The 25726-nt window shown below is 46.1% G+C and overlaps 1 protein-coding gene and 1 long non-coding RNA gene across 8 annotated transcripts in view; one reads left to right on the forward strand and one right to left on the reverse strand.

Moving 5' to 3' along the window:
* Positions 1-25726, reverse strand: part of SCHIP1 (schwannomin interacting protein 1) — a 686877-nt gene that overhangs the window by 91200 nt on the left and 569951 nt on the right. The gene's annotated exons all lie outside the window — the stretch shown is intronic.
* On the forward strand, positions 214-8055 carry LOC149127091 (uncharacterized). The gene is made up of 3 exons (XR_016233230.1): positions 214-4067; positions 4216-4430; positions 7538-8055. It is a non-coding gene; the product is annotated as an uncharacterized LOC149127091 (long non-coding RNA).

Below are 25726 nucleotides of genomic sequence, written 5' to 3' on the forward strand. Positions count from 1 at the left end.
GGGCCTTGCACCCGCATGGGAGACCAGGAGAAGCACCTGGCTCCCAGCTTCGGATTGGCATAGCGTGCTGGCCGTAGCGGACATTTTGGGGGTGAACGAATGGAAGGAAGATCTTTCTCTCTGTCTCTCTCACTGTCTAACTCTGCCGGGGAGGGGAGGGGAGGGGAGGGGAGGGGAGGGGAGGGGAGGAAAGCTGGTTGCAGGTAGGCAGGCTGCAGGAGCACCGGGTCATCCATTACTATCCCATCACTGGTCTGACAGTGCGACTGAGCCAATATGGAGCCTCTTCCATCACTTCCTCCTTGAAGCACCAATACTGCTCATAACAGGTGATGTGGTTCACACTGACAACTGTGCTCGGCTGGCAACTTTTAAGTGGCTTACAACTTTAGTAGTTTTTTTTTTTAATCTCCATTAAACAACGACTGAAATAATAAAATAATAAAATCTTGATTTATGCAGGAAAGCTACCTATCTCAAAAGAGGACTCCAAAGTCAAACTATAAAATTTGTTTACTGAATAAAACATATATTTATTCTTTACAAAATACCAAAATTGTAACAATGATAATCTTGATAATGAACAGCATTTAGTTTACTTAAGTGAGAGAAAACATCAGGTTGGCAAAACTGACACAATACTTTAGGACACAATGTCACAGTTTGTTTTTTTTTTTTTTTTCTAGTCATTGTTTTTTTCTAGTCACTCTGTGTAGTAGCCAGCTTTTTGCAACTATAACAAATTACTGGAGGAGGAAGGCTGCCTTCAGAAAGGAAAGAGGATTCTTTTGACTCATGGTCCTAGCGTCCACAATCCAAGACTGAGGGCCTCTCGGGTTCACCCGGTGACGGCTTTCTTGCTGGTGGAGTCCTGATGTGGCCTAGTCTATCACGTGGCAAGTGACAGGGCACGCACTTGTCTATGTGATCTCTGTCTCTCTTTATAAAGTCACCAGGATTCAAACTATGAGGGCTCTATGCTAACAAGCCAAGCCAAGCCAAGTCAAGCCAAGCCAAGCCAAGCCAATCCCTTCTCAAAGGCTTTCCCGCTCACATAACTGGGTTACATCTCTACCTTCTTGGTACAATTAGCATATGACTGGGGACTATATTAGTTCATGAGTTCAGGGGCAGATGCAGGAAATTCAAGCCACACCATTCTATCAGTCATTTCCTCCATGCCCACCTGGTCGCTGTGTTGCTTCCTTGCTGGTTTTTCTCCTTTCTGAGAAGGGGAGGAGGAAGAAGGTTTGTGCCTCCTCTCCCAGCGTGACCTCACAGCTCTGTCTGCCAAACCCCAGCAGCTGTCGTCCCTTCCACAGCTGGCGCTGCCGCAGTTACCCACAACTCACCCTCAGACTCCAGACGAGAAACCCTATCTGTCCTCTGGTGCCCTGCAGGGCTAATGCAGCTCCTGTCTGCTCCTGGACTGATGCAAATTTCCTACCAGCCCGAGAGCTGCCACATCACACGCTCCAATCAGTAGTCAACTGAAAGCAAAACAAAACGAAAACTTTATTCTCTCGAGAGTCATTCTATGTGATAATGACCATGTCCCTGCCTTTTTTCTCTACCCCAACCCAAGTCACAAAGCACATGAAAAGCCCTGTTTGTTACTACAATGGCACAGTCCAAAGAAGGGCCCTTCTAGCTTAGCTCAAGGTAGAGCTCCAAGTAGCAATGCGCGTTGATCTTGTTAAAGCAGAAAGCCCTGCACAATGAGTGCTTTCTCTGCCATCTGACCAGACTGTGGTTATTGCACTATATCAAAACAGCTGCTGACATGTGCATTGCAGGCTGCTGGAACAGTTTCATATTTGTATAACATGCACTTTCAAAACAATTGATTTGCTGAGTTTTCTTATTGCGAATACAATCAGGCTGATGGACCTGATACTTATAAGTGAAAGCAGTGGCTGAGGAAGGAGAAAGGTGAGCTGAGCAGCAGCTGGGCTCTTACGCAAGTGCTCACTAAGCGTGGAGGAGTTGGGTGCTTAGCACCCAGCCTTCACCCTCTGAGAGCACACCTCCATCTGGGGAGGAAGATGCACCTGGATGACTAGTTACAGGTGGGACAAGGGCTACAGAGAGTACTGTGGAACGCGGGTCAGCAAAGGCACAGGAAGCCTGCATACGTGATCTTAAAGTGACTTGGAGAGACTTCAAATTAAAGTCATTTAAAAAAAAATTTATTCATTTACTTACTTATTTGAAAGGCAGAGAGTATGGGCGCAGGGACAGAGATCTCCCACCTGCTGATTCAGTCCCCAAATGCCTGCAACAGTCAGGGCTTGGCCAAGTTGAAGCCAGGAGCTAATCCGGGTCTCCCACATGAGGGGCAGGAACCCAAATACTCAGGCCATCAATACTGTCTCCCATGTGTACATTACCAGGAAGCTGGATTACGGAGCAAAGCTGGCACTCAAATGTCCTAAGCAGTGTCTTAACCGCTGTACCTTTGCCCACCCCTATACTCATTTATTTTTTTTTTAATATTTTATTTATTTATTTGACAGGTAGAGTTACAGAAAATGAGAGGGAGAGACAGAGAGAAAGGTCTTCCTTCCGTTGGTTAACTCTCCAAATGGCTGCAATAGACTGGAGCTGCACCGATCTCAAGCCAGGAGCCAGGAGCTTCTTCCTAGTCTCTCACGTGGGTGCAGGGGCCCAAGGACTTGGGCCATCTTTTACTGCTTTCCCAGGCCATAGGAGAGAGATGGATTGGAAGAAGAGCAGCCAGGACTAGAACCGGCGCCCATATGGGATTCCAGCGCTGCAAGTGAAGGATTAACCTACTGTGCCATGGCACCAGCCCCTATTTTTTTTTTTTTAAATATTTATTTTTAAATTATTTATTTGAAAGGCAGAGTTACAGAGAGAAGGAAAGATGGAGAGAGATCTTCCATCTGATGGTTCATTCCCCAAATGGCTGAAGCTAGGGGCCTGCAACTCCTTTGTGGTCTCCCATGTGGGGTTCCAGAGGCCCAAGCACTAGCAGCCAGGACTTGAATTGGCACCCATATGGGATGCTGGAGTCTCAGGTGGCAGCTTAACGCACTGTGCTGCAACACCAGCACCAACTCATTTATTCTTTTTTTTTTTTTTTTTTTTTTTTTTTTTTTTTTTTTTTTTTTTGACAGGCAGAGTGGACAGTGAGAGAGAGAGAGAGACAGAGAGAAAGGTCTTCCTTTTGCCATTGGTTCACCCTCCAATGGCCGCTGCGGCCAGTGTATCGCACTGATCCAAAGCCAGGAGCCAGGTGCTTTTCCTGGTCTCCCAGGCGGGTGCAGGGCCCAAGGACTTGGGCCATCCTCCACTGCACTCCCGGGCCATAGCAGAGAGCTGGCCTGGAAGAGGGGCAACCGAATCCAGCGCCCCAACCGGGACTAGAACCCGGTGTGCCGGCACCGCAAGGCGGAGGATTAGCCTATTGAGCCACGGTGCTGGCCAACCAACTCATTTATTCTTTAAAGCAATTCCAGATGTTCTATTTTGCACACCTCATTGCATGTGAAGGTGACACAGCTATTGGAATCCCCATGTGAGAGGAGTTAAACCCAAGCCTTGAGATTGTAGATCTAATGCTTTGCTCAGACACTAGGGGTCAGCAGCCTTCCAAGAGTAGTGAGCGAAGCTAAGTCCAGTTCCTGGGAGCTGCCGGGGGTGGGTAGGGGCTGACCCTCAGGGCAGGCAGAGCTTCATAGGGACTGAAGTTGCTCTCCCAACCCCACTCTCCTTTAGTAGCAACCTGGACTTCTTTATTTAGAGACCCTCAACCCTTGCAAAGCCCAGGTGTTTCTGGGAATGCTTGGCTGGCTGTGGGCTTGTGGTGCAGCCCAGGTTAATTTGCATTAACCTACCTCCCGGCTTCACAGACTAGCTCAGGGATAACCATAAGACCTTCTCTGAGCCAATGAGACCAGGGCAAATTTTCTAAAGATGACTGGAAAACTAGTTTCCTGGATCTTCTGAAAGACGCCCTGGAAGTGGCCTTTTCTCCTCTCTGCCTGGAGGGGAGGAAGAAATGTGAAGCCATGGTGATGAGGAGTTGTCTAGAAACCCACCAGGTATGTGGGGCGGGGAGGGGGAACAGCTATAAAATGAAGCTGACTGCAAAAACAGGGCAGAGAGGTTCAAACACAAAAGTCAGAGTGCACTTGGTGAAGTCCTACTGTGCCAATGAAACAAATAAACATCATAGCCTTTCCCAACCAGATTTTCCAGCTGTGGGAGCCAACGAACTTCAGTGGGAAGCGAGGCTGGGTTTGGCTCTCTGCGACCTGGACCTGAAGACACCCTAAGTGACACAAGAGGGGCCAAAGGTGGCAACTACAATCAAGCTCTGGAAAATGTGGATCCAAGCGGCCCACAACCTACCCTTGTGGTGTGTGGTGCCAGCTCACTCTGCAGACACCAAAGCTCTCCAGCAGGTAAGGAGCTCTGGACCCCCAACACTTGCCCTGGGAAGAGAAACAGGATGAAGAGGGCACTGAATACTCAAGGCCATGAAGCCCTTCCTAAGAACCGGTTCCACTTTTTGGCCGTGCCCTCAGTGGTGCAGCTATAATTTTAAGAAGACTTTGGTCGCAACTGTATTCCCCTCCCCTGGATGGATCAGGAGGCTCCCTGTCCCAGGCCTTTGAAAGCAGTGACCGGCACAGAACAGGCCTCCAGCTCTAGCTCTTTACAACTCACCTCCCTTACCAGCTCAGCTCTAAAGGGTTTCCAAATCCGCTCAGATCTAAAGCAGGGAGATTTCCTACAGCTCCTTGTAATGGGGCTTTACCTATAACTCAGGAAACAATCGGTGATAGCGTCAAGGGAGCCCCGGCAGAGTCATCCCTCTGTCGACGTTGCGTTCTGCATGTGAATGTTCAGCCAACTGCAGTTCAAAAATATTCAAAATATATATTGCATCTGCATTGAGCATGTACAGTTTTTTCCTTGTCATTATTTCCTAAACAATACAATATAGCAACTGTTGACACAGATTTACATTGTGTTAGATAGCAGAAATAATCTAGACATGATTTAAAGTATATTGGAGGGGGACCAGTGCTGTGGCATAGTAGGCTAAACCTCCGCCTGTGACGCTGGCATCCCATATGGGCACTGGTTCATGTCCCAGCAGTTCCTCTTCCGATCCACCTCTCTTCTTATGGCCTACGAAAGCAGTAGAAGATGGCCCAAGTGCTCGGGCTTCTGTACCCATGTGGAAGACCTGGAAGAAGTTCCTGGCCCCTGGCTTAAGATCGGCCCAGCTCCGGCCATTGCAGCAATTTGGGGCGTGATCCAAGGGATGGAAGAACTTTCTGTCTCTCCCTCTGTCTGTCTGGAACTCTAGCTCTCAAATAAGTAAATAAAAAATCTTTAAAAAAAGTATATGGGAGGATTGTATAGGTAATATGCAAATGCTATGCCATTGAAATTTAAACTTTTTTTTCAACTTTTATTTAATAAATAGAAATTTCCAAAGTACAATTTTTGGATTATAGCTGCTTTTCCCCCTATAACCTCCTTCCCACCTGCAACCATCCCATCTCCCACTCCCTCTCCCATCCCATTCTTCATCAAGATTCATTTTCAATTATCTTTATATACAGAAGATCAACTTACTATACTAAGTAAAGATTTCAACAGACTTCACCCACACAGACACACAAAGTACAGAGTACTGTTTGGGTAGTAGTTTTACTGTTAATTTGCATAGTAAAACACATTAAGGACAGAGGTCCTACATGGGGAGTAAGTACACAGTGACTCCCGTTGTTGATTTTTTTTTTTTTTTTGACAGGCAAAGTTAGACAGTGAGAGAGAGAGAGACAGACAGAAAGGTCTTCCTTCCGTTGGTTCACCCCACAAATGGCCACTACAGCCAGCGCGCTGTGCCAATCCAAAGCCAGGAGCCAGGTGCTTCCTCCTGAACTCCCATGCGGGTGCAGGGTCCAAGGACCTAGGCCATCCTCCACTGCCTTCCCGGGCCACAGCAGAGAGCTGGCCTGGAAGAGGAGCAACCGGAACAGAATCTGGCACCCCAACTGGGACTAGAACCCGGGGTGCCGGCAACGCAGGTGGAGGATTAGCCTAGTGAGCCACGGCGCCAGCCTCCCGTTGTTGATTTAACCATTGACACTCTTATTTATGGTGTCAGTAATCACCCCAGACTCTTGTCATGAGCTGCCAAGGCCATGGAAGCCTCTTGAGTTCACACACTCTGATCTTATTTAGATAAAGCCATAGTCAAAGTGGAAGTTCTCTCCTCCCTTCAGAGAAAGGTCCCTCCTTCTTTGATGGCCCATTCTTTCCGCTGGGATCTCACTCACGGAGATCTTTCTAAATGACAAACTTGAGCATCCATGGATGTTCGTATCCAACAGCAGGGGTTCCTGGAATCAATCCTCCTCAGACACCAAGGAATGCCTGCAAAACTCTAAGTACCAGGAAAAGTCAACTCTCCAATTTCTTTAGGTTATTACACAAAAAGAAACACAAAACAGATCCTTGCATTTTTTTAAGGTACAAGGCTATGGTGATAAAGAATACGGATTTTAGAGACCATGAGACCCAAGTCTAAATCTTGGCAAAGTTCCGTGAATTCATCCCTGAGCTTCTACATCTCTACAATGGGAGTGGACAAAGCTTCATTTCAGGTTGTGTCATGGCACACATAAGGGGGTTGGCATTCAAAAAAAAGTTGCTAGGATTATTGCTTCCATGCTCCTTGAGAGGAAGTGGCACTGTGGCCAAAGACAGCTGAGGAGCCACCAGCTCCCTACACATCCCCCATGTGCTCAGTTATTGATTTCCCAGGCATGACAAGATTCCCAGGGCGTACGTTGATGAAAGGCCGCAAGCATGTTGACATTTATGTCTGTTCTGCGGGATCTGCATGGCTGTGAGGGAGCTTAGACTTCCGTATGGAAGTCCTAAGTTGCTGAAAGTAATTGCAGGTCTGGAGTAGCAATTTATGAAAGATCTCATTCCACAGGCAGATCTTATTTGTAGCAAAGCAACGTGCAAAGCAGCAAATATAAAGGTTGATGGCTGTCTTTGTTTTTCTTTGCAAAGATGTGGGCTCCTATGGATTTTTATCATTCACTCAAAATCAGGTGTTCAGAGGAAGAGTTGAGGACCTACACCTAGGTGTGTGTTTCAGGACTTCTGTCCTAGACAAAGGACACACAGGGTACACTGGAACAGAAGCCGTCTCTGCACACCGCGGGGGTAACTCCTTTTCTTTCTTTCTACTGCAGTCTTTACCAGTTTCCCCCAGTGTCTGTCTTGCCCTTCTCCCCTACTGATAGAACCCCATCCCCACCCCGGACACACTCACACACTCACACACACACACACACACACACACATCCCTTTCGGTTGGGCTCTGGATACCTAGGATAATACTAAGCTTCTCTTACAACCACACAAGTGACTAACTTCTGACTAACCGTGTCTAAGCAGAGATGTCACAGGTGACTCCCATGGGTGTGGTAAAGGGAGTGGGGATGTGCTCTGGTCCTTCCTTTTCTCCTCCCTACAGGCTGAATCCTAACATGAGAGCAGCTGGCGCCATGAGGCAGAAAGCCGTGAACTAAGGATAAGAAGACAAAATAAAAACCAAAGACCAGCAACTTCAACCATCTTGAAACTGCCTCAAATCCCTGCCGTCCACTCCACATTTCTTTAATAACATGCATGATAAATGAAACGCTTTCTTGTCTGAATCATTAGCATTTGGGTTTTCTGTCATTCCCGGCAAAACTGAATCTGAATAGGTACATTGCTATACCCATCGTTTATGTTTTCTCCATTCTCTGTGACATCAGCACTGCAGTGTCTGTAACATGACAAGCCACTTACAAAAGGGGCATGGATTCATCAGTCATTCCCAGCATACTCCCCAAATCCCACTCCCATCCTACAGAATGAATTCCACTCGCAGTGCCGCATCAGAAAGGTCACCTTTCAAACACGGACAGGAAGAGATTTTTTTTAACCAGGCACAAAACTCCTTTGTTTATTTTTATAGAAAACTCTATCTATCTTAGAGGACTGCTTTCTCTTTCCTTAGCTGGCAGTTTTAGGAAACTAAGAATATTCTCTCTTGTTGCAAGTGACACAAATCTCTCATATGCCAACTCTCATCTGAAAGGAAGACACTTATAACTTGCAAGCATCAATGAGATGCAGTGTACTATAGAGGAAAGCCAGGACCTTAACAGTCAGACTTATAAACACTTTTGAAAAAGCCTCATTTTGAAAGTTAGAGAGAGAGAGAGAGAGAGAGAGAGAGAGAGAGAGAATCTTCCTAGTTCAATCCCCAGATAGCTAGAATGGCCAGCACTGGGCCAGGCTAAAGGGATGAGGTAGGAGCTGCACCTGGGTTTCCCATGTGGGTGGCAGAGGCCCAAACACTAGGGCCATCTTTTGCTGCTTTTCCCAGGCCATTAGCAGGGAACTGGATGAGCACTGGAGCAGCCGGGACATGAACTGGCACTCATATGGGATGCTGGCATCACAGACAGTGGCTTAACCTGCTACACCAGAAGGCTGCCGGCCCCCACCCCCAGCCTGTGCCCAGAGAATCCCAGTATTTTTTATTTTGCCATTTACTTGTAATGTGACCCTCAGAAGTCACTTAACCCTGTAGCATTTCAAGTTTCTTCATCTATAAAAGAAAACTTTATACAGCAGTTGCCCAAAATAAAATAAATAAATGAACTAACGTGCATTGCTCCCAGCATAGAACAGGTTCTTAGGTATCCTAACAACAAAAAAGTTGTCTTTGCACATTTAAAAAGATTTTCATGTATTAATTGAGAGAGAGAGAGAAAGATAGAAGAGAGAGAGAAAGAAATTCCCATCTTCTCAAATGCTTGCAACAGCCAGGGCTGGGGAGGGGGGGGACTGGACTGGGAACTCAATCCAGGACCCCCAGGTGGGTGACAGGAACTCTGTTACTTGACCCATCACTGCTGCCCCCACAGTGTGTGCACTAGCAGAAAGCAGGAACCAGGAGCTGGAGCCAGAAACTGAACCCAGGTCCTCTGATGTGGGACAGACACATCATAATTGCTCTGTTAAACTCCCATCCTTGTACTTTTGTTGGATTTCAGGTTGGCAGAACTCATTTTAATAAGTTTTTGTCTCTAAAACTTACAAATAGTCATAGTGACTTTCATGACTTAAGACTTAGCATCTTCAACTGCTCATCAGGCTCATGACAATAACAGTGGGAGGCCGGTGCCACAGCTCAATAGGCTAATCCTCCGCCTAGCGGCACTGGCACACCAGGTTCTAGTCCCAGTCGGGGCGCCGGATTCTGTCCCGGTTGCCCCTCTTCCAGGCCAGCTCTCTGCTGTGGCCCGGGAGTGCAGTGGAGGATGGCCCAAGTGCTTGGGCCCTGCACCCCATGGGAGACCAGGAGAAGCACCTGGCTCCTGCCTTCGGATCAGTGTGGTGCACCAGCCGCAGCAGCCATTGGAGGGTGAACCAACGGCAAAGAAAGACCTTTCTCTCTGTCTGTGTCTCTCACTGTCCACTCTGCCTGTCAAAAAAAAAAAAAAAAAAAAAAAAATAACAGTGGGATCACGGATAGCGATGATAGCAATTACAACTGTGGTGCACTGCATGATTATCAGTGTCAGACATTGCACCAAATCCTTTATTATCATTACTTTATTAAAACCTGTTTTTCTACATTCTCAAGATTTTTTAAGCTATATCTAAAAACAAGAAAGTGATTTTAAGGAGGTATGTGTCAAAGAAATTTATAAAATTATGATATATAACAAATATAGAATTATTATTGACTGGATAGATAAGTTGAAAAAATACCCTAATTTTTAGGAAGCAAAACTTCTTAATCATAAGAGATTTTAAAAATTACTCCTTATAAAACGTGTGTTAAATTTTAAAAGTAACCAAAAACTCTATGATGCCAAAACAGAGGCACATATTTATGAAACTGCTCCCTAAAGAAGTGATAATATGTCTTTACATACTGGTTTTCCTTCTTATCTACCTTACACAGAATGGAGTATTTGACTCAGGGAAAAACAAGTTTCTGAAAATACCTAAGAAAAATATATGACACACTTCTAGGTAGCTGATTTGCAGGTTTACTTATAAGTAAATGTTTATGTTCCAGAACATGCATTTGTAAGCTGAATGGAATTCAAAGTTTTCCCCCTCATATAAACAACTGTTATCACCCCCAACGGAAAATTCATCCTCATCTACAACCCTTATGTATATGCTCATTGTTTAATATCACCTTAAAAATATCACTATAGATGCTTATTTTTTAAGATGCCTTTTCAATAAATGCAAGAAAATGTTGGCCAATTTTGAGTCACTCTCATTAGAAGGAATAAGGGACTAGTCGATGGCCATACCGCCCTGAACGCGCCCAATCTCGTCTGACCTCGGAAGCTAAGCAGGGTTGGCCTGGTTAGTACTTGGCTGAGAGAAGGAACTAGGGCCTAAAGAACCCAGGATGGGGGAGCGCAAAGGGAAGGGAAGCAGATGCCAGAGCAGAGACTTTTCACAGGACAATCTTGAAAGTGATCAGGGGAGGCGGGTGCCGTGGCTCACTAGGCTAATCCTTCGCCTGCGGCGCCAGCACCCAGGTTCTAGTCCCAGTTGGGGCACTGGTTCTGTCCCGGTTGCTCCTCTTCCAGTTCAGCTCTCTGTTGTGGCCCGGGAAGGCAATGGAGGATGGCCCAAGGGCTTGGGCCCTGCACACGCATGGGAGACCAGGAGGAAGCACCTGGCTCCTGGCTTCGGATTGGCGCAGCGCGGCAGCCACAGCATGCCGGCCGTAGCGCCCATTTGGGGGGTGAACCAATGGAAAAGGAACACCTTTCTCTCTCTCGCTATCTCTCCCTCTCACTGTCTAACTCTGCCAGTCCAAAAAAAAAAAAAAAAAAAAAGTGATTGGGGAGAATCTACTTCACAGATGATTAAAAACTACAGATTTTTTGAAATGGACTCAGTTGTCAAGATTTTAAAATAGCAATTTCTGGAGCTGGCACTGTGGCACAGCAGATTAAAGCCCCAGCCTGCAGTGTAGGCATCCCATATGGGTGCCAGTTTGAATCCTGGCTGCTCCACTTCCCATCCAGCTCCCTGCTAACATGCCTGAGAAAGCAGTGGAGATGGCCCAAGTCCTTGGGCCCCTGCAACTATGTGGGAGACCCGGAAGCTCCTGGCTCCTGGCTTAAGACCAGCTCAGCAACAGCCATTGCAGCCATCTGGGGAGTGAACTAGCAGATTGAAGACCTCTCTCTCTTTCTGTATCTCTCTCTCTCTTGGTAATTCTTTCAAATAAATAAACAGCAATTTTCACAGAAAAGTCCAGTGTTTTCAGCACTGCACAAACAGCTGCTCATGCACAGTGCCACCCGGTGCCCTCAGACAGAGTCCATTCTGCTTTCTGCTGTTGGGGCATCCTTATTTTTTTTAACTTTAATAAATATAAATTTCCAAAGTACAGCTTATGGATTACAATGGCTCCCCCCCACCGCCATAGCTTCCCTCCCACCCGCAACCCTCCCATCTCCCACTCCCTCTCCCATTCCATTCACATCAAGATTCATTTTTAATTATCTTTATATACAGAAGATCAATTTAGCATATATTAAGTAAAGATTTCAACAGTTTGCACCCACACAGAAACACAAAGTGTAAAATACTGTTTGAGTACTAGTTATAGCATTAAATCACAATGTACAGCACATTAAGGACAAAGATCCCACATGAGGAGTAAGTGCACAGTGACTCCTGTTGTTGACTTAACAATTTGACACTCTTGTTTACGGCGTCAGTAATTACCCTAGTCTCTTGTCATGAGTTTCCAAGGCTATGGAAGCCTTTTGAGTTCGCCGACTCCGATCTTTTTTTTTTTTTTTTTTTTTTTTTGACAGGCAGAGTGGACAGTGAGAGAGAGAGAGACAGAGAGAAAGGTCTTCCTTTTGCCGTTGGTTCACCCTCCAATGGCCACCACGGCCGGCGCACTGTGGCCTGCACATTGCGCTGATCCAAAGCCAGGAACCAGGTGCTTCTCCTGGTCTCCCATGCGGGTGCAGGGCCCAAGCACTTGGGCCATCCTCTACTGCACTCCCAGGCCATAGCAGAGAGCTGGCCTGGAAGAGGGGCAACCGGGACAGAATTCGGCGCTCCGACTGGGACTAGAACCCAGTGTGCCGGGGCCGCAAGGAAGATTATTAGCCTATTGAGCCACGGCGCCGGCCTAAGCCGACTCCGATCAAGGTCATAGTCAAAGTGGAAGTTCTCTCCTCCCTTCAGAGAAAGGTACCTCCTTCTTTGATTACCCATTCTTTCCACTGGGATCTCACTCGCGGAGATCTTTTATTTTTTTTTTTATTTTTTTATTTTTTTTCCCCCAGAGTGTCTTGGCTTCCCATGCCTAAAATATTCTCATAGACTCTTCAGCCAGATCCAAATGCCTTAAGGGCTGATTCTGAGGCCAGAGTGCTGTTTAGGACATCTGCCATTCTATGAGTTTGCTGTGTATCTCGCTTCCCATGTTGGATCGTTCTCTCCCTTTTTTATTCTATCAGTTAGTATTGGCAGAAACTAGTCTTGTTTATGTGATCCCTTTGACTTAGTCCTATCATTATGATCAACTGTGAACTGAAATTGATCACTTGGACTAATGAGATGGCATTGGTACATGCCACCTTGATGGGATTGAATTGGAATCCCCTTAGGGCCTCCTTATTTAGAAGTCTGCCAGGGCCGACGCTGTGGCATAGCGGGTAAAGCTGTTGTCTGCAGTGCAGGCATCCCACAGGGGCGCCAGTTCAATTTCCTGGTTCTCCACTTCACATCCAGCTCCCTTAATGCACCTTGGAAAGCAGTGGAAGATGACTCAATACTTGGCTCCCTGCACCCATATGGGAGACCCAGAAGAAGCTCCTGGCTCCTGACTTCAGCCTGGCTCTGCCTTGGCTGTTGGAGCCACTTAAGGAGGAAACCAGTGAATGGAAGACCTCTCTCCTTGTCTCTCCCTCTCTCTGTAACGCTGACTTTCAAATAAATAAATCTCTAAAAAAAAGACAAACAAGAAAGTCTGCCTGGGCTAGATTTAAGGCATAGAAATTTGCATATGTGAATTCGAAGCCTTTGAACTTGCACACATACCTGTGCAAGTATAAAAATGAAAGTGCATGCAACTGCAGGTCACAGGCCTCCAGCAACAAAAGAAAAATATGGCACAGTTCAACTCTCCTGTCATGGGACCCTGGCAGCATACCAGTGGGCTGAGACTACAGGGTGGAATCACGGCCACACAGCTTCAGAGCAAAACCCAAAGTGCTCCTTTCACAGTTCATCTTCCAGCACCAGGTACCATCTGTGTAACATAAAACCAATAATGACATTCTGCGCCTGTAGGTGTCTGAGTGTGACCCCGGCTTTGAGCAGGTCTGAATCAGGCTCCTTCCCGCATCCATCAGTGGGGGCTCCTGGAACAGATCAAAGTCTGCGCCCACTGTGCTTTGAGGTGGCGAGGAAGCTTGAACTGCATAAAAATATGACTTTGTGCCAGGTGCAGTGCCACATCCTCTGTAATCCTCCGTGTGCTGATTTCACAGAGGAAGAACTGAGGCTCAGAAAGTTGAAGTAATCTGCTGAGGGTTAGGCTTCAAGTTCAAGTCCACGAACCCCAAGGTCTGCGTTCTTCCTACTGTGCCATGAGATGGCCCTTAACCCTCCTTTCCCATGAGGGCAGATCAGGCTGCATACCCTTGACAGGTCTGCCTCTGTTAGTTCCGGATGGAATTTGCTGGTGGTTGCCCCAGACTGCATACACACACACAGCAGTCAGGCCCCTTGAACACCAGCATCCAGGAACTGCCCCACCCAGGCTCTCTTTCCATTGCCCAACCCTTCTCATCTGCATATGCGGGGTCAGAAGGGGAGGGTAACTGGGTAGGACACTCCAGGAACTCAGCAACTGGCCTTCTAAAAAAAGGCTCAAGAAATCAAGAAAATGATTTCAAAAATCACCTTCTCTTTAGTTTCTGGATCATTCTAATTCCAAAGCTGAGATTCATTAATTTGTTGACAGACAGCTAGGTACAGAAAACCACAGTAGGCCTCTGGAAAAAATAAGCTTTTTGTGGCTGTTCCAAAAATGGAGTAAATGATGATGATGATGATGATGGTGGTAAAAAATAATTTATCTTTTTATCTTGAGGGTAAGTACTGTTTATACATCCATTTTATAGATAGAGAAATTGAGGCACAGAAGGTCAAGTAATTTGCTCAAAGTCACACAGCTAGAAGACACAGAAAGAACTAGAACCAGCAGGTGCCTCAGCTCACTAGGCTAATCCTCCGCCTGCGGCGCCGGCACTCCAGGTTCTAGTCTCGGTTGGGGCGCCGGATTCTGTCCCGGTTGCTTCTCTTCCAGTCCAGCTCTCTGCTGTGGCCTGGGAAGGCAGTAGAGGATGGCCCAAGTCCTTGGGCCCTGCACCCGCATGGGAGACTAGGAGGAAGTATCTGGCTCCTGGCTTCAGATCAGCACAGCAGGCCATAGTGGCCATTTGTGGGGTGAACCAACGGAAGGAAGACCTTTCTGTCTGTGTCTCTCTCTCTCTCACTGTCTAACTCTGCCTGTCAAAAAAAAAAAAAAAAAAAAAAAAAAAAAAAAAAGAACTAGAATCATCCAGCTGATTCCAAAACTTGCTTTCATCACCTTGCACTTCCAGTTTTCTAGAGTCTATAATCCTAATGTAAATGACACTTCTAAGTAGATTTTTATTTAAAAAAAAAAAAGTTTGCAAGGTCGGCGCTGTGGCATAGTAGGTTAAGCCTCCACCTGAAGTATCAGAATCCCATATAGGTGCCAGTTTGTGTCTTGGCTGCTCTTCCAATCCAGCTCTCTGCTATGGCCTGGGAAAGCAGTGGAAGATGGCCCAAGTGCTTGGGCCCCTGCACCTGCGTGGGAGACCTGGAAGAAGCTCCTGGCTCCTGGCTCTGGATCTGCATAGCTCCCGGCTGTTGCAGCCATCTGGGGAGTGAACCAGTGGATGGAAGACTTCTCTCTCTGTCTCTCCTTCTGTCTGCTGTAACTCTGCCTCTCAATAAATAAATAAAACCTTTAAAAAACATTTTGTTTCAAAATGTAACACAAAATTAGTCTAATGACATTTCAGTAATAACTTCTATAAATGTGCTGTTTACAATAAGACACTTCATGAAATCAATATTATGTTTAATTCCTTTCAAAAACAAGAATGGGAAGGAATAAAGAACAAACTTAAGATTTAGGAAATTACAAATGTCTGCAAATTCAAACCTAAGGGCAGCTAATAAAGCCACACTTTACAATGAACTACCAGATATTGCTAGCAACAGGGTTAAATATTCAGGCTCAAAAGCATGCAATGACATAATCAACCTACCAATACCAGCCTACAGAAATGAGTCGTATCATTGCCTCCCGCTATCTTAGAGGAACTAAAATGATCCCTTTTTGCTAAATGTAACTTTAAAGCTGAATAAGGAGATCTGAATCGCTTAAGCAACAGAAAGTTCAAGAACAAAGACCACAGGAAAAATGGAATAATTCACTAGCTGGTCATTTAGGTCCTTGTTCCAACGAGATGACATCATCTGAAAGACAGACACTGCGGGGGTTATCCAGAACGTGTCAGTCTCCCTCCCTGACATACAACATGGCTGGTTTTAATTTTTATCTCCCTTTCATGGTTTTTGACCTTGGTACTCTCGATGAATGATTATTACATCATTTCTCCATGGTCAATGTCAGGTTTCTCTGTCATCAGAGTATTTAATAAATCAATACTTTGCTATAGTACAATGGCTCTCAACTCTTTGCACTGAAACTTGTGTCCTGAACCAAAACTTCAAATCACTTTTTGATTTTTATCATTACTTAGCAAGTGTCACAGAAAGGGGAGGAGACAGAGCTATGCTGATGGCTTTCTCTCTGTTCTCCACAGATGTCCCATGGCATTACCCCAGTCATGCTGTTTACACGTCTGCTTAACCCCTGGGGAAGCGTGGACAGATGGGTGCACAACTACTCCTCCCTGACAGTTCTCCTTTGCAAGAAATGTGTATCAGGGGCTGGTGTGGTGGTATAATGGATAATGCTGCTGCCTGCAGTGCCAGCATCCCATATGGGCGCTGGTTCAAGTCCCAGCTGCTCCACTTCCAATCCAGCTCTCTGCTGTGGCCCAAGTGCTTGGTCCCTGTACCCGCATGGGAGACCCAGAAGAAGCTCCTGGCTCCTGGCTTCAGATTGGTGGCACTTCGGCAGCTAGTGGATGGAAGACCTCTCTCTCTCTCTCTCTCTCTGACAGCTAGTGGATGGAAGACCTCTCTCTCTCTCTCTCTCTCTTTCTCTCTCTGCCTCTCTGTAACTCTTCGACTCTCTGAGTTCCAACTGGTCCCTTCATGCCAACCAGCAACCCAGCCTCCTCTCTGATTCCCCAATGCTCCCTGCCATACAGGTGCTGATAATTCACAGGCATGCCTCTATCCTTCTCTCTCCGCCACCAATCTTGGCTCAGGTGTCTTCACTAGGACCGTTACCTCCTGCTAGATGCTCTTATGCTACCACCAGACCCTGCCACCCCTGCCTACTCCTTTCATTCATTTTCTACAGTGTGTCCACAGTAATCATCCTGAAGACCTAAAGGTGGCCTGCAGAGGCTCTACCCAAGTCCAAGACTCCAGCACAACACACCAGGTCCCTATGAGCCGTCTGTCGCTTGCATCCTTGTCTGTGGCTCAGACGTTAGTTTTCCTATATTCAAATAGTTTGCTTCATTTAGAATTCAAATTGCTGGGCTCTAACCTCAGGGATATTTAAAAATTTTAATTTATGTTTATTTTTTACTTATCTGAAAGGCAGAGAGGCAGAGCAGAGAGATTTTCCATCCACTGGTTCATTCCCTAAAGGCCAGCAGCACCCAGGGCTGGGTCAAGGCCAAAGCAAGAACTGGAAACTCAATACATGTCTCCCACACAGCAGCAGGGACCAGGCACTTGAGCCATCACTTGCTGCCTCCCAAGGTAAGCAGCAGCAGGAAGCTGGAATTGAAAGTGGAGACAGGACTTGAACCAGGCACTTTGACATGCGATGTGGGTGGCCCAAGCAGTCTATTAACTGCTTTGCCAAACATCCAGCCTAACCTCAGTGATTCTACCTCATTTTGCCTGGAAGGAGGCCTGGAATTGGCACATCAAATTTTTTCTAAAAAAGATTTATTGATTTATTTGAAAGGCAGAGTTACACAGAGAAAGGAGAGGCAGAAGGAGAGAGAGAGAGAGGTCTTCCATCCCACGGTTCACTCCCCAATTGGCCACAACAGCCGGAGCTGTGCCGATCCGAAGCCAGGAGCCAGGAGCTTCTTCTAGGTCTCCCACGTGGGTACAGGGACCCAAGCACTTGGACCATCTTCCTCTGCTTTCCCAGACCACAGCAGAGAGCTGGATAGGAAGTGGAGCAGCCGGGACTAGAACCAGCACCCATATGGGATGCCAGTGCTTCAGGCCAGGGTGTTAACCCGCTGCGCCACAGCACTGGCCCCGGCACATCAAATGTTTTCAATACACACTGGATGCAGCCAAACCCCAGAGAAACACTATTCCGCGGCTCTCTCTCACCATCAGCTTTCCTCAACACAACCTACTTCACGGCTCAGGGTACCCAGTGCATCCTGCCCTCCTGTGCCTCCACAATTCACTATGTGCTGTCTCCTTTGCCCGGAATGTCTCCCACAGCCTCCTGATAAATTCTTACTATTTTCTGAGACCCACCTCCAGATGCTCCTCTGACCTGGTTAAATGACGTGAATCCTTCATTTGGTTCCCCTCTGAGCCTACTGCATACTTTATCTCCCAATCCTGACTGTTTGCCACTTAGACACCCACCTCTGCCCCCTAACCCCTGAGATATCTTGGGTACTTAGCATCTGCAAGCCAGCAATAGTCAGGTGTTCATACTATCCTAGAAGTTTTATCCATGGGGAAATGAAACAGGCAGAGAGATTAAGCAAATTTCCAAAGACTGCATGGTGCTGGAGCTGGCATCAGCCCCCAAGCAGGCTAGCTCATGCCCACATTCTTAACCATCAGAAATCTATCTTCCCTACAAGGAAAAGAGCTGGCTGAAGAAGGAAGAGAAGTTTGTGGAGCTGCCAAGTGGCCAAGTTTGGTTCTATTCTACTCAAAGGTCACAGTCTAGCTGAGTGCAGCAGAACTGGGGCTGAAGTAGGGTCAGCCAAGGGACTTACTGACTCTGTCTATGTCCCAGCTCTAGAGAACTGGTCACACCTCCTTTGCTGAGCCCTTGACTTCTGCCACATTTTCTTATACCTAATCATTCTACTTCACTTCTACAAGACAGAACTCGGCACCACTTCCACTGTGATAGATGTCAACCACTCCCTTCCACAGACCAATTTAACCAGAATATTTGGGGGGGGGGGGTAGGTCCCAGGCACTGGTACTCTCAAGAGGGTACCATCTAGGGCTGGCACTGTGGCACAGGTTAATCCTCCACCTGCGATGCCAGCATCCCATGTCAGTGCCGGTTCTAGTCCCAGCTGCTTCTCTTCCAATCCAGCTCTCTGCTGTGGCCTGGAAAGCAGTAGAAGATGGCTCAAGTCCTTGGGCTCCTGCACCCATGTGGGAGACCCAGGAGAAGCTCCTGGCTCCTGGCTTTGGATGGGTGCAGCTCTGGCCATTGCAGTCAACTGGGGAGTGAACCAGCAGATGGAAGACCTTTCTCTCTGTCCCTCTCACTGTCTGTAATTCTACCTCTCAAATAAATAAATAAAATCATAAAAAAAGAGGGTACCATCTCATGGCCACCCATCATCATCCCAATAAGCAAGTGGAGTTGAGATCTGCTGCCAGGAGCTTGTTCCCCCTCTTAGGCAGCTTCCTGAATCTCTTAGTCATTGTTCTGGCGAGATCCACCATTTTAGTATAATCCCATTTGTTGGCCTCTCACAGAAGTCCTGAACTGCTTTTGTGTGATTAAGGACCCCTTTCTCTCGATGATATTTTCACAAGCATGGTAAAAACCAATGGATTACAAAGAGAATCAATTTTATTGGAATACAACTATACTGACCACTGGGGTGGGTTATTTGACCTTGAGCTGGAGATCAAGATTCCAGTCTTTTTGAGTCCAGTGACCCAATACCCCTTAGTGCTCAATAAATACTTGCTGGAGGAAGAATTTCAAGAAGAAGCCATAGCTACTACTCCTTGCTGAGAACCATTGTTTAGTAACAGGAAAGTGCCCTACCAGAGGGAAACTTCAACAGTGCATCAATTTCAGAGCTGGTAAGATTCAAATACTATGCAATCTACCCTGTCCTCCCTCCCCCACTCCCTCCCTTCCTATATTCTTTCCTTCCATTTGAAAGGCAGAGTGGCAGCGAGGCAGAGAGAGAAAGCTCCCTTTCACTGGTTCACTCTGGGCCAGGCTGAAGCCAGAAGCACAGAACTCAAGCTAGGTCTTCCATGTGCATGGCAGGGACTCATGTACTTGAGCCATCACCTGCTGCCTCCCAGGGTTCATATTAGCAAGAAGCTAGAATCAGAAACAGAACTCTGACTTGAATCTAGACCCTCTGATATGGGAACCCAAGTGTGCTAATAAGCATGTTAACCATTGTGCCAAATGCCTATCCCCATGCGATCTGTGTCTGAAGCAAGTTCCTAAGGCATTGGAAATTTTAAGTTGGTAAGAGTTTTGTAAAAAAAAAAAATCAGTAAAATTAAAATTCTGAACTTGGTATTTTGACCTCCAGTTTTTAAACACTATTCTCCTCTTGCCTATTAGAAACTGTAGAGAAAGGAAGCTTGGCTGACACAAAAGTTTTCTGTACTCAAATGCAAAAAGTGGGGGGATTTGAATTTCTCTTGCTGTGACAGAGTACTGCTCCCCCCTGTCCCCAGACCATGTCTATGACCTAATCCCATGTACCTGTGACTATATTACATTACACGGCAATCAGGACTTCGTGGGTTAGATTAAGGTTCTGGAGATGAGGAGAGTATCCTGGATTATAAAACTGGCCTCAGTGTAATTACATGGGTGAGTATAAAACAGGGGTGGGGAACGCCCAGCCCTTCGTCTTTATAAGGCATGCAAAATCGTTTGGTCTGGCCTTGCCTAGGCAACTGCAGGCAGGACTCAAAATTCAATAAATCTATAGCAGGCTAATTTCTAAGTTGGCAATTTTGTGTTGCCTGTGAACGATGCTATAACTATCCAAGTGGCCCCTGGCAGAAAAAAAGGTTCCCACCCCTGTTGTAAAAGGAAAGCAGGAGAGCCTAGGAGATGGAACACAAAAGCAGAAATCGGGAGTGATGTGGGCCATGCTGTGGTTTGAACGTGTGCCCCAGATTCCACGAGTCGGGAACTTGGTCCCCAGTGCAGCGATGTAGAGAGATGGAAACTTTGGGAAGTGACTGGGTCATCAGTTCATTCATGGGCTAATGGATTAGCAGGGTTGCTTGCTCTATCTCACCACCACATTAGGATGCATCAAGCAGCCCTCCCCAGCCCATTCCATGCCCTTGGACTTCCAGCCTCCAGAACCATGGGCTAAAAAAACCTTTACAAATGGTCCAATCTTAGGTACTTTATTATAACAATAAAAAAATGGAGTAAGACAGATCATGAATGATCCCAGGGATGCAGACAGTCTCTGGGCCCTGGAAAAGTTCACAGCACATGCTCTCCTTCAGGGCCTCCAGAAGCAATCAACCCTGACAACAACTTGACTTCAGCCCTGTAAAACCACTGCAGACTTCTGGCCTCCAGAACTATGGGCTGTTTTAGGCCACCAAGCTGGTGGTAAAATATTATACCAGCCACTGGAAACTAGTATATGTTCCTATATTCAGTAAGTAATGGAATGGGTAAGAGATACAATGTAATAAATGGCTTTATCTTTATTTCACTACTTTTGACTGGATGTATGTTGGCTCCACCTAGGGAGTTTAGCTACAGACAGACAACAGATGGAGAGATAGATAGGCAGATCACACACTCGCAATGGCAGGGTCCAAAATGAATCTCAGGGTAAAGGAGAGATGCCTTGGATATGAATAGGTAAAAAGTTCTCAAGAACTATGGCAGATGGGCAGGTGTAAGGACCAACTCCATACTAACAAAAGCAGGGTAAGTTACTTCCAAGTCTTCTTCTATGCTATTTATAAGTCTTCTCATCCATCCTTAGAAGACCACTGTAACTCGAGGAAACAACAAACACGGAAAGGAGACAAGCAAAGGGAATAAAACAGTTTGCCTAAGGTTGTGGCCAAATTTCTGTTTAGTTAAAAACAGAATCCTAATTCCTTTTAATAATTTCTCTTTTTTTTAAGATTTGTTTATTTATCTGAAGTAAGAGAGAAGGAGAGGCAGAGAGAGCCAGAGTGAGAGAGAGAGAGAGAGAGGTCTTCCATCCACTGGTTCACTCTCCAATTAGCTACAACGGCCAGAGCTGCACCAATCCAAAGTCAGGAGCCAGGAGCCAGAGCCATCTTCCACTCTGCCATAGCAGAGAGCTGGATTGGAAGTAGAGCAGCTGGGACTTGAACCAGTGCCCATATGGGATGGTGGCACTGGAGGTGGTGGCTTTACCCACTATGCCACAGTGCCAGCCCCTTAATAATTTCAATTCACTAGAACGGAACACATCTCCCCATCCAACCCCACACCAAATCTCCATTATGATGAACTGGCTATCAACCTACAAGTAAATATAAAAAAACAAAGGCCTGAAAAATGATTAAAGTACTTGAATTATTTTTTAAATTATCTTACAAAAACTTTATAAATGACAAGCCAATCACCTCAAATCCTTCTGAGAGCAAGGAACTGTATAGATCCAAAACAAATAATTTTAAAATAAACAAGCCTCTCTAGGCCAATAACTAAAAACCAATAAATTAAAATGCTAGCTACATGAATGAAATACAAACATCTAAGCTTGCATTGGGGAGTAGCAATTAAAACCACTGTCTGCAGCACCAGCTTTCCGTGTGGGTGCCACTTTGAGTCCTGTCTGCCCATTTCCACAAATGGCCTGGGAAAGCAGCAGAAGATGGCCCAAGTCCCTGGGCCCCTGCACCCAAGCTCTTGGCTCCTGGTTTCTGCCTGGCCCAGCCCCAGTCACTGCAGCTATTTAGGGAGTGAATCAGTGGATGGAAGATCTGTCTCTCCCTCTCTCTCTGTAACTCTGCCTTTCAAATAAATTAATTTTTAAGAAAAGAACCTCTCTCAAAAAAAAAATTTTAAGTTTAATAGTGTCTAGAAAGTTTACCAAAACTATGACTGCTTATCAAAATGACAATAAAAATAACATGATATACTTAATGAAGCAGTTCCAGAATGGTGTCAAGTGCTTTACCACACATGGGAACTTCAAAAGTTCACAGGAAATAGAATGAAAAGCTAACTTTATTTTGGCACAAATTTTTGTACCTTACCACATCACTAGTAGTGCACAAACACTTCATTACTAGCATCTAGACTCATGTTGGAGACGAAGACATCGAGCTCAACAGGGTAAGTAGCTTTGAACGGACAAAGCTGGAACTCAAAGCCAAGTCTGTCCTATGCCCAAAGCCAAGCTCTTCCCCACCACCCAGCTCTCCTCTGCCTCCACATCTTTGAGACACAGCCTGGCATTTGATAGGCCTTAATAAAGGCTTATTGAACAGTGCTGAAGACAATACAAGGACAACCCTATCCGTACCAACTCCATCATCTCTAGAAATGAACAAAGGAATTGTAGCAAAAAGATGCCCATGGAATTTTAATCTTTAGAAGAAAATGAAACCATTTTGTTAAGGCACAGGATCGACATACAGATAAGAATAGCTATTATGAGGGTGCAGTTTCACGCCCAAACATGGACACAAGTTTTTGAAATATCTCAAAATCTAAATGAGAGATATTACACGGCGTCCCATTCTCTGGGAACTGTAATATTCGATAGCAATCTATCCTGTGGGATTTAAAAGCGAGCTGAGGTTTTTCTTTTCCTCATTAATCTACAAGTACCTCCCAGTAACGACTGGGGAAGACTCTGTAGGGTAACTGAAACAGATTAATAGGCTCCCTCCTTGCCTTTGTAAATAAGAGCCTCTGTCACTAACACCCCTTCCCCCGAGACACTTTGTATGGAAGGAAGAGCTATGGGCCTCTGCTCCGTGCCACCGAGCTTGTGCAAGGGACATTTCCCAGGCTCCTCTGTCGCCTGGCGCCCTGCTGGATCTGCCCGGTGGGGGACACCAGCAGAGGACTGGCCTGTGGGAAGGGAGGAAGGATGTGCCTGGTGAGGTCCAGGCCCTGTGGACACCCCAGCAGCTGCACAGGGCGCGTGTGGCAGGGCAACCTTCCTGTGATGGGACTCAGACTGGGATGCCACGGGAGGCACCTCCCAGGAAGGAGCTGGCACTGTCACCTCTGCCCTTTGCTACCTCAGTCCTAGGGGTGTGGCTGCCTCTTGCAGCTCCGAGGCTCTTGGTTAGCTCAGCGTCCACGTCTTGCTCTCTGAGTCTTCCTTCCCTGTACAGCCAATTCCTTGTATCCAAACTGCTCCCTGAAATTCTTAGCATGGTCTGTTTGTTGTCTGGAGCTTGGACTGCCATGACAACAAGACTGGAAGGTTAAATAGGAGAATGCACCTCCCTTATACCACACAGCTGAGTTTGATGCAAATCTACTTGTTATTGTGCTAGACTGGCCCTCCTTGTCCTCTTCCAGCATCTTGAGGACAATAAAGTCGTGGGAGTTCCAAGGCCACTACATTCTCATGTCTAAGGATGTTTATTCAATTGTCTTTCACAAGAAGTTGAATGCAGGGGTGTGTGGCATAACAGGTAAAGCTGCCGCCTGAGGCGCCGGCATCCCATATGGGCACTGGTTCAAGTCCCGGCTGCTCCACTTCCAATCCAGCTCTCTGCTAGGGCCTGGGAAAGCAGTAGAAGATGGCTCAAGTCCTTGGGTCCCTACACCCTGTGGGAGACACAGAGGTAGCTCCTGGCTCCTGGCTTCAGATTGGTACAGCTCTGGCTGTTGCAGCCAACTGGGGAGTGAACCAGCAGATGGAAGACCTCTCTCTCTCTGCCTCTCCTTCTCAACTCTGACATTCAAATAAATAAAGAAATCTTAAAAAAAAAAAAGAAGAAGAAGAAGAAGAAGAAGAAGAAGAAGAAGAAGAAGAAGAAGAAGAAGTTGTTGTTCAATGCAAGCAAGGTGTGGAGTCAATGTGGATTCAGCCCACATTCTGATTTTTCAGAACTAGTTTTATTCAAAAGGCCAAAATTGGGGTAGCATGTGGTACAGAGGATGAAGCCACCCCTTATGACACTGGCATACTATACTGGTTCAAGTCTGGGCTGATCTGCTTCCGATTCAGCTTCCTACTCATGTGCCTGGGAAGGCAACAGAAGATGGCCCAAGTCCTTGGGTCCCTGTACTCCTGGCTTCAGTCTGGTCCAGCCCTGGCTGTTGTGGTCATTTGGGGAGTGAACCAGTAGACGGAAAACACCTCTCTCTCTCTCTTTAATTTTGCCTTTCAAATAAATAAATATTTTTTAAAAAGATTCTTAAAAAAGAAGATCCAAACCAATAATATATACAAAATATTTTTGTAACACAATTTGGTTCAATGGTTTTTATTTAGAAGCTTTGTTCTTAATATAAAACCTTCAAATAGCACACACAGTCAGAAAGCCAAAGCTTAGTGGGAAAAAATGCCTTCTAAATGAACACAAGAAGTTTTCAAAATATGATATGTACAAATGTTTTTCCAAAGTCAAGTGCCCTCAATGTATAAAGATGCAAACAATGTTTTATAGGGAGATTGTAACTTCACTCAAATTCTACCTAAGAAAGGAAACCCAACCTGGAAAGAATATAGGCTCACTTATTCTCATGCTGCCCAAGCTCCCCTTTCAAACAAACAGTGTATGTTACACCTAACAAAAAGTTTTTATACAGACTAACTTTTAATGATACGCTAAAAGCATTGCCAGTCTCTGTGGACTTTGAGCCCTACACTGGGTAAGGTCTGCAGAGCAGAGAGAAGCATTCTTCAGATTAGTCCAAGTTGAGCCTCCCCACTTCAAGCATCCATTCCCCAAGCAATGTCCTCATCATAATCCAGAGAGAACAGACTTTGGCAGTGGGCAATGAGCATCTGACCCTCCCTGTGGTGGGAGCGATGGCAGCAAACAGATCCCCAACTCCTTTGGACTGTAGCATCCCATCGAGCTGCCCAGGGCACACGGTCCACCTAACACTGATAGGATTATTCTGCTTACTGGGGTGGTTTTAGTTCTTTTATAAATTAATCAATTTGGATTGACATTTTACACAGCACCGTACTCTTGGTTGATTTGGGCCACCTATCAGAAATAAAACAGTCCTTAGAATCACAAGATCAGTTTCTGAGTCATGAAGTTAGGGGACAGACCCTGGATTAAACAGACCAGTGGTTCTCCAAGTGTGGTCTCTGGACCAGTAGCATTTGCATCATCTGGGACGTGTCAGAAACGTCACACCCTAGACCTCCTGAATCACTGGGCCAGGAGGTGGTGGGGAGCAACAATCTGTGTTTAGCAAATGTTCCAGGAGATTTTGACACATGCTCAAATTCGAGAGCCACTAAACACTGAACGGACACAGTGGTTT

This window comes from Oryctolagus cuniculus, chromosome 4 (assembly GCF_051225735.1).
Source record: "Oryctolagus cuniculus isolate XC-2025 breed Fujian yellow rabbit chromosome 4, ASM5122573v1, whole genome shotgun sequence".
Lineage (NCBI taxonomy): Eukaryota > Metazoa > Chordata > Mammalia > Lagomorpha > Leporidae > Oryctolagus > Oryctolagus cuniculus.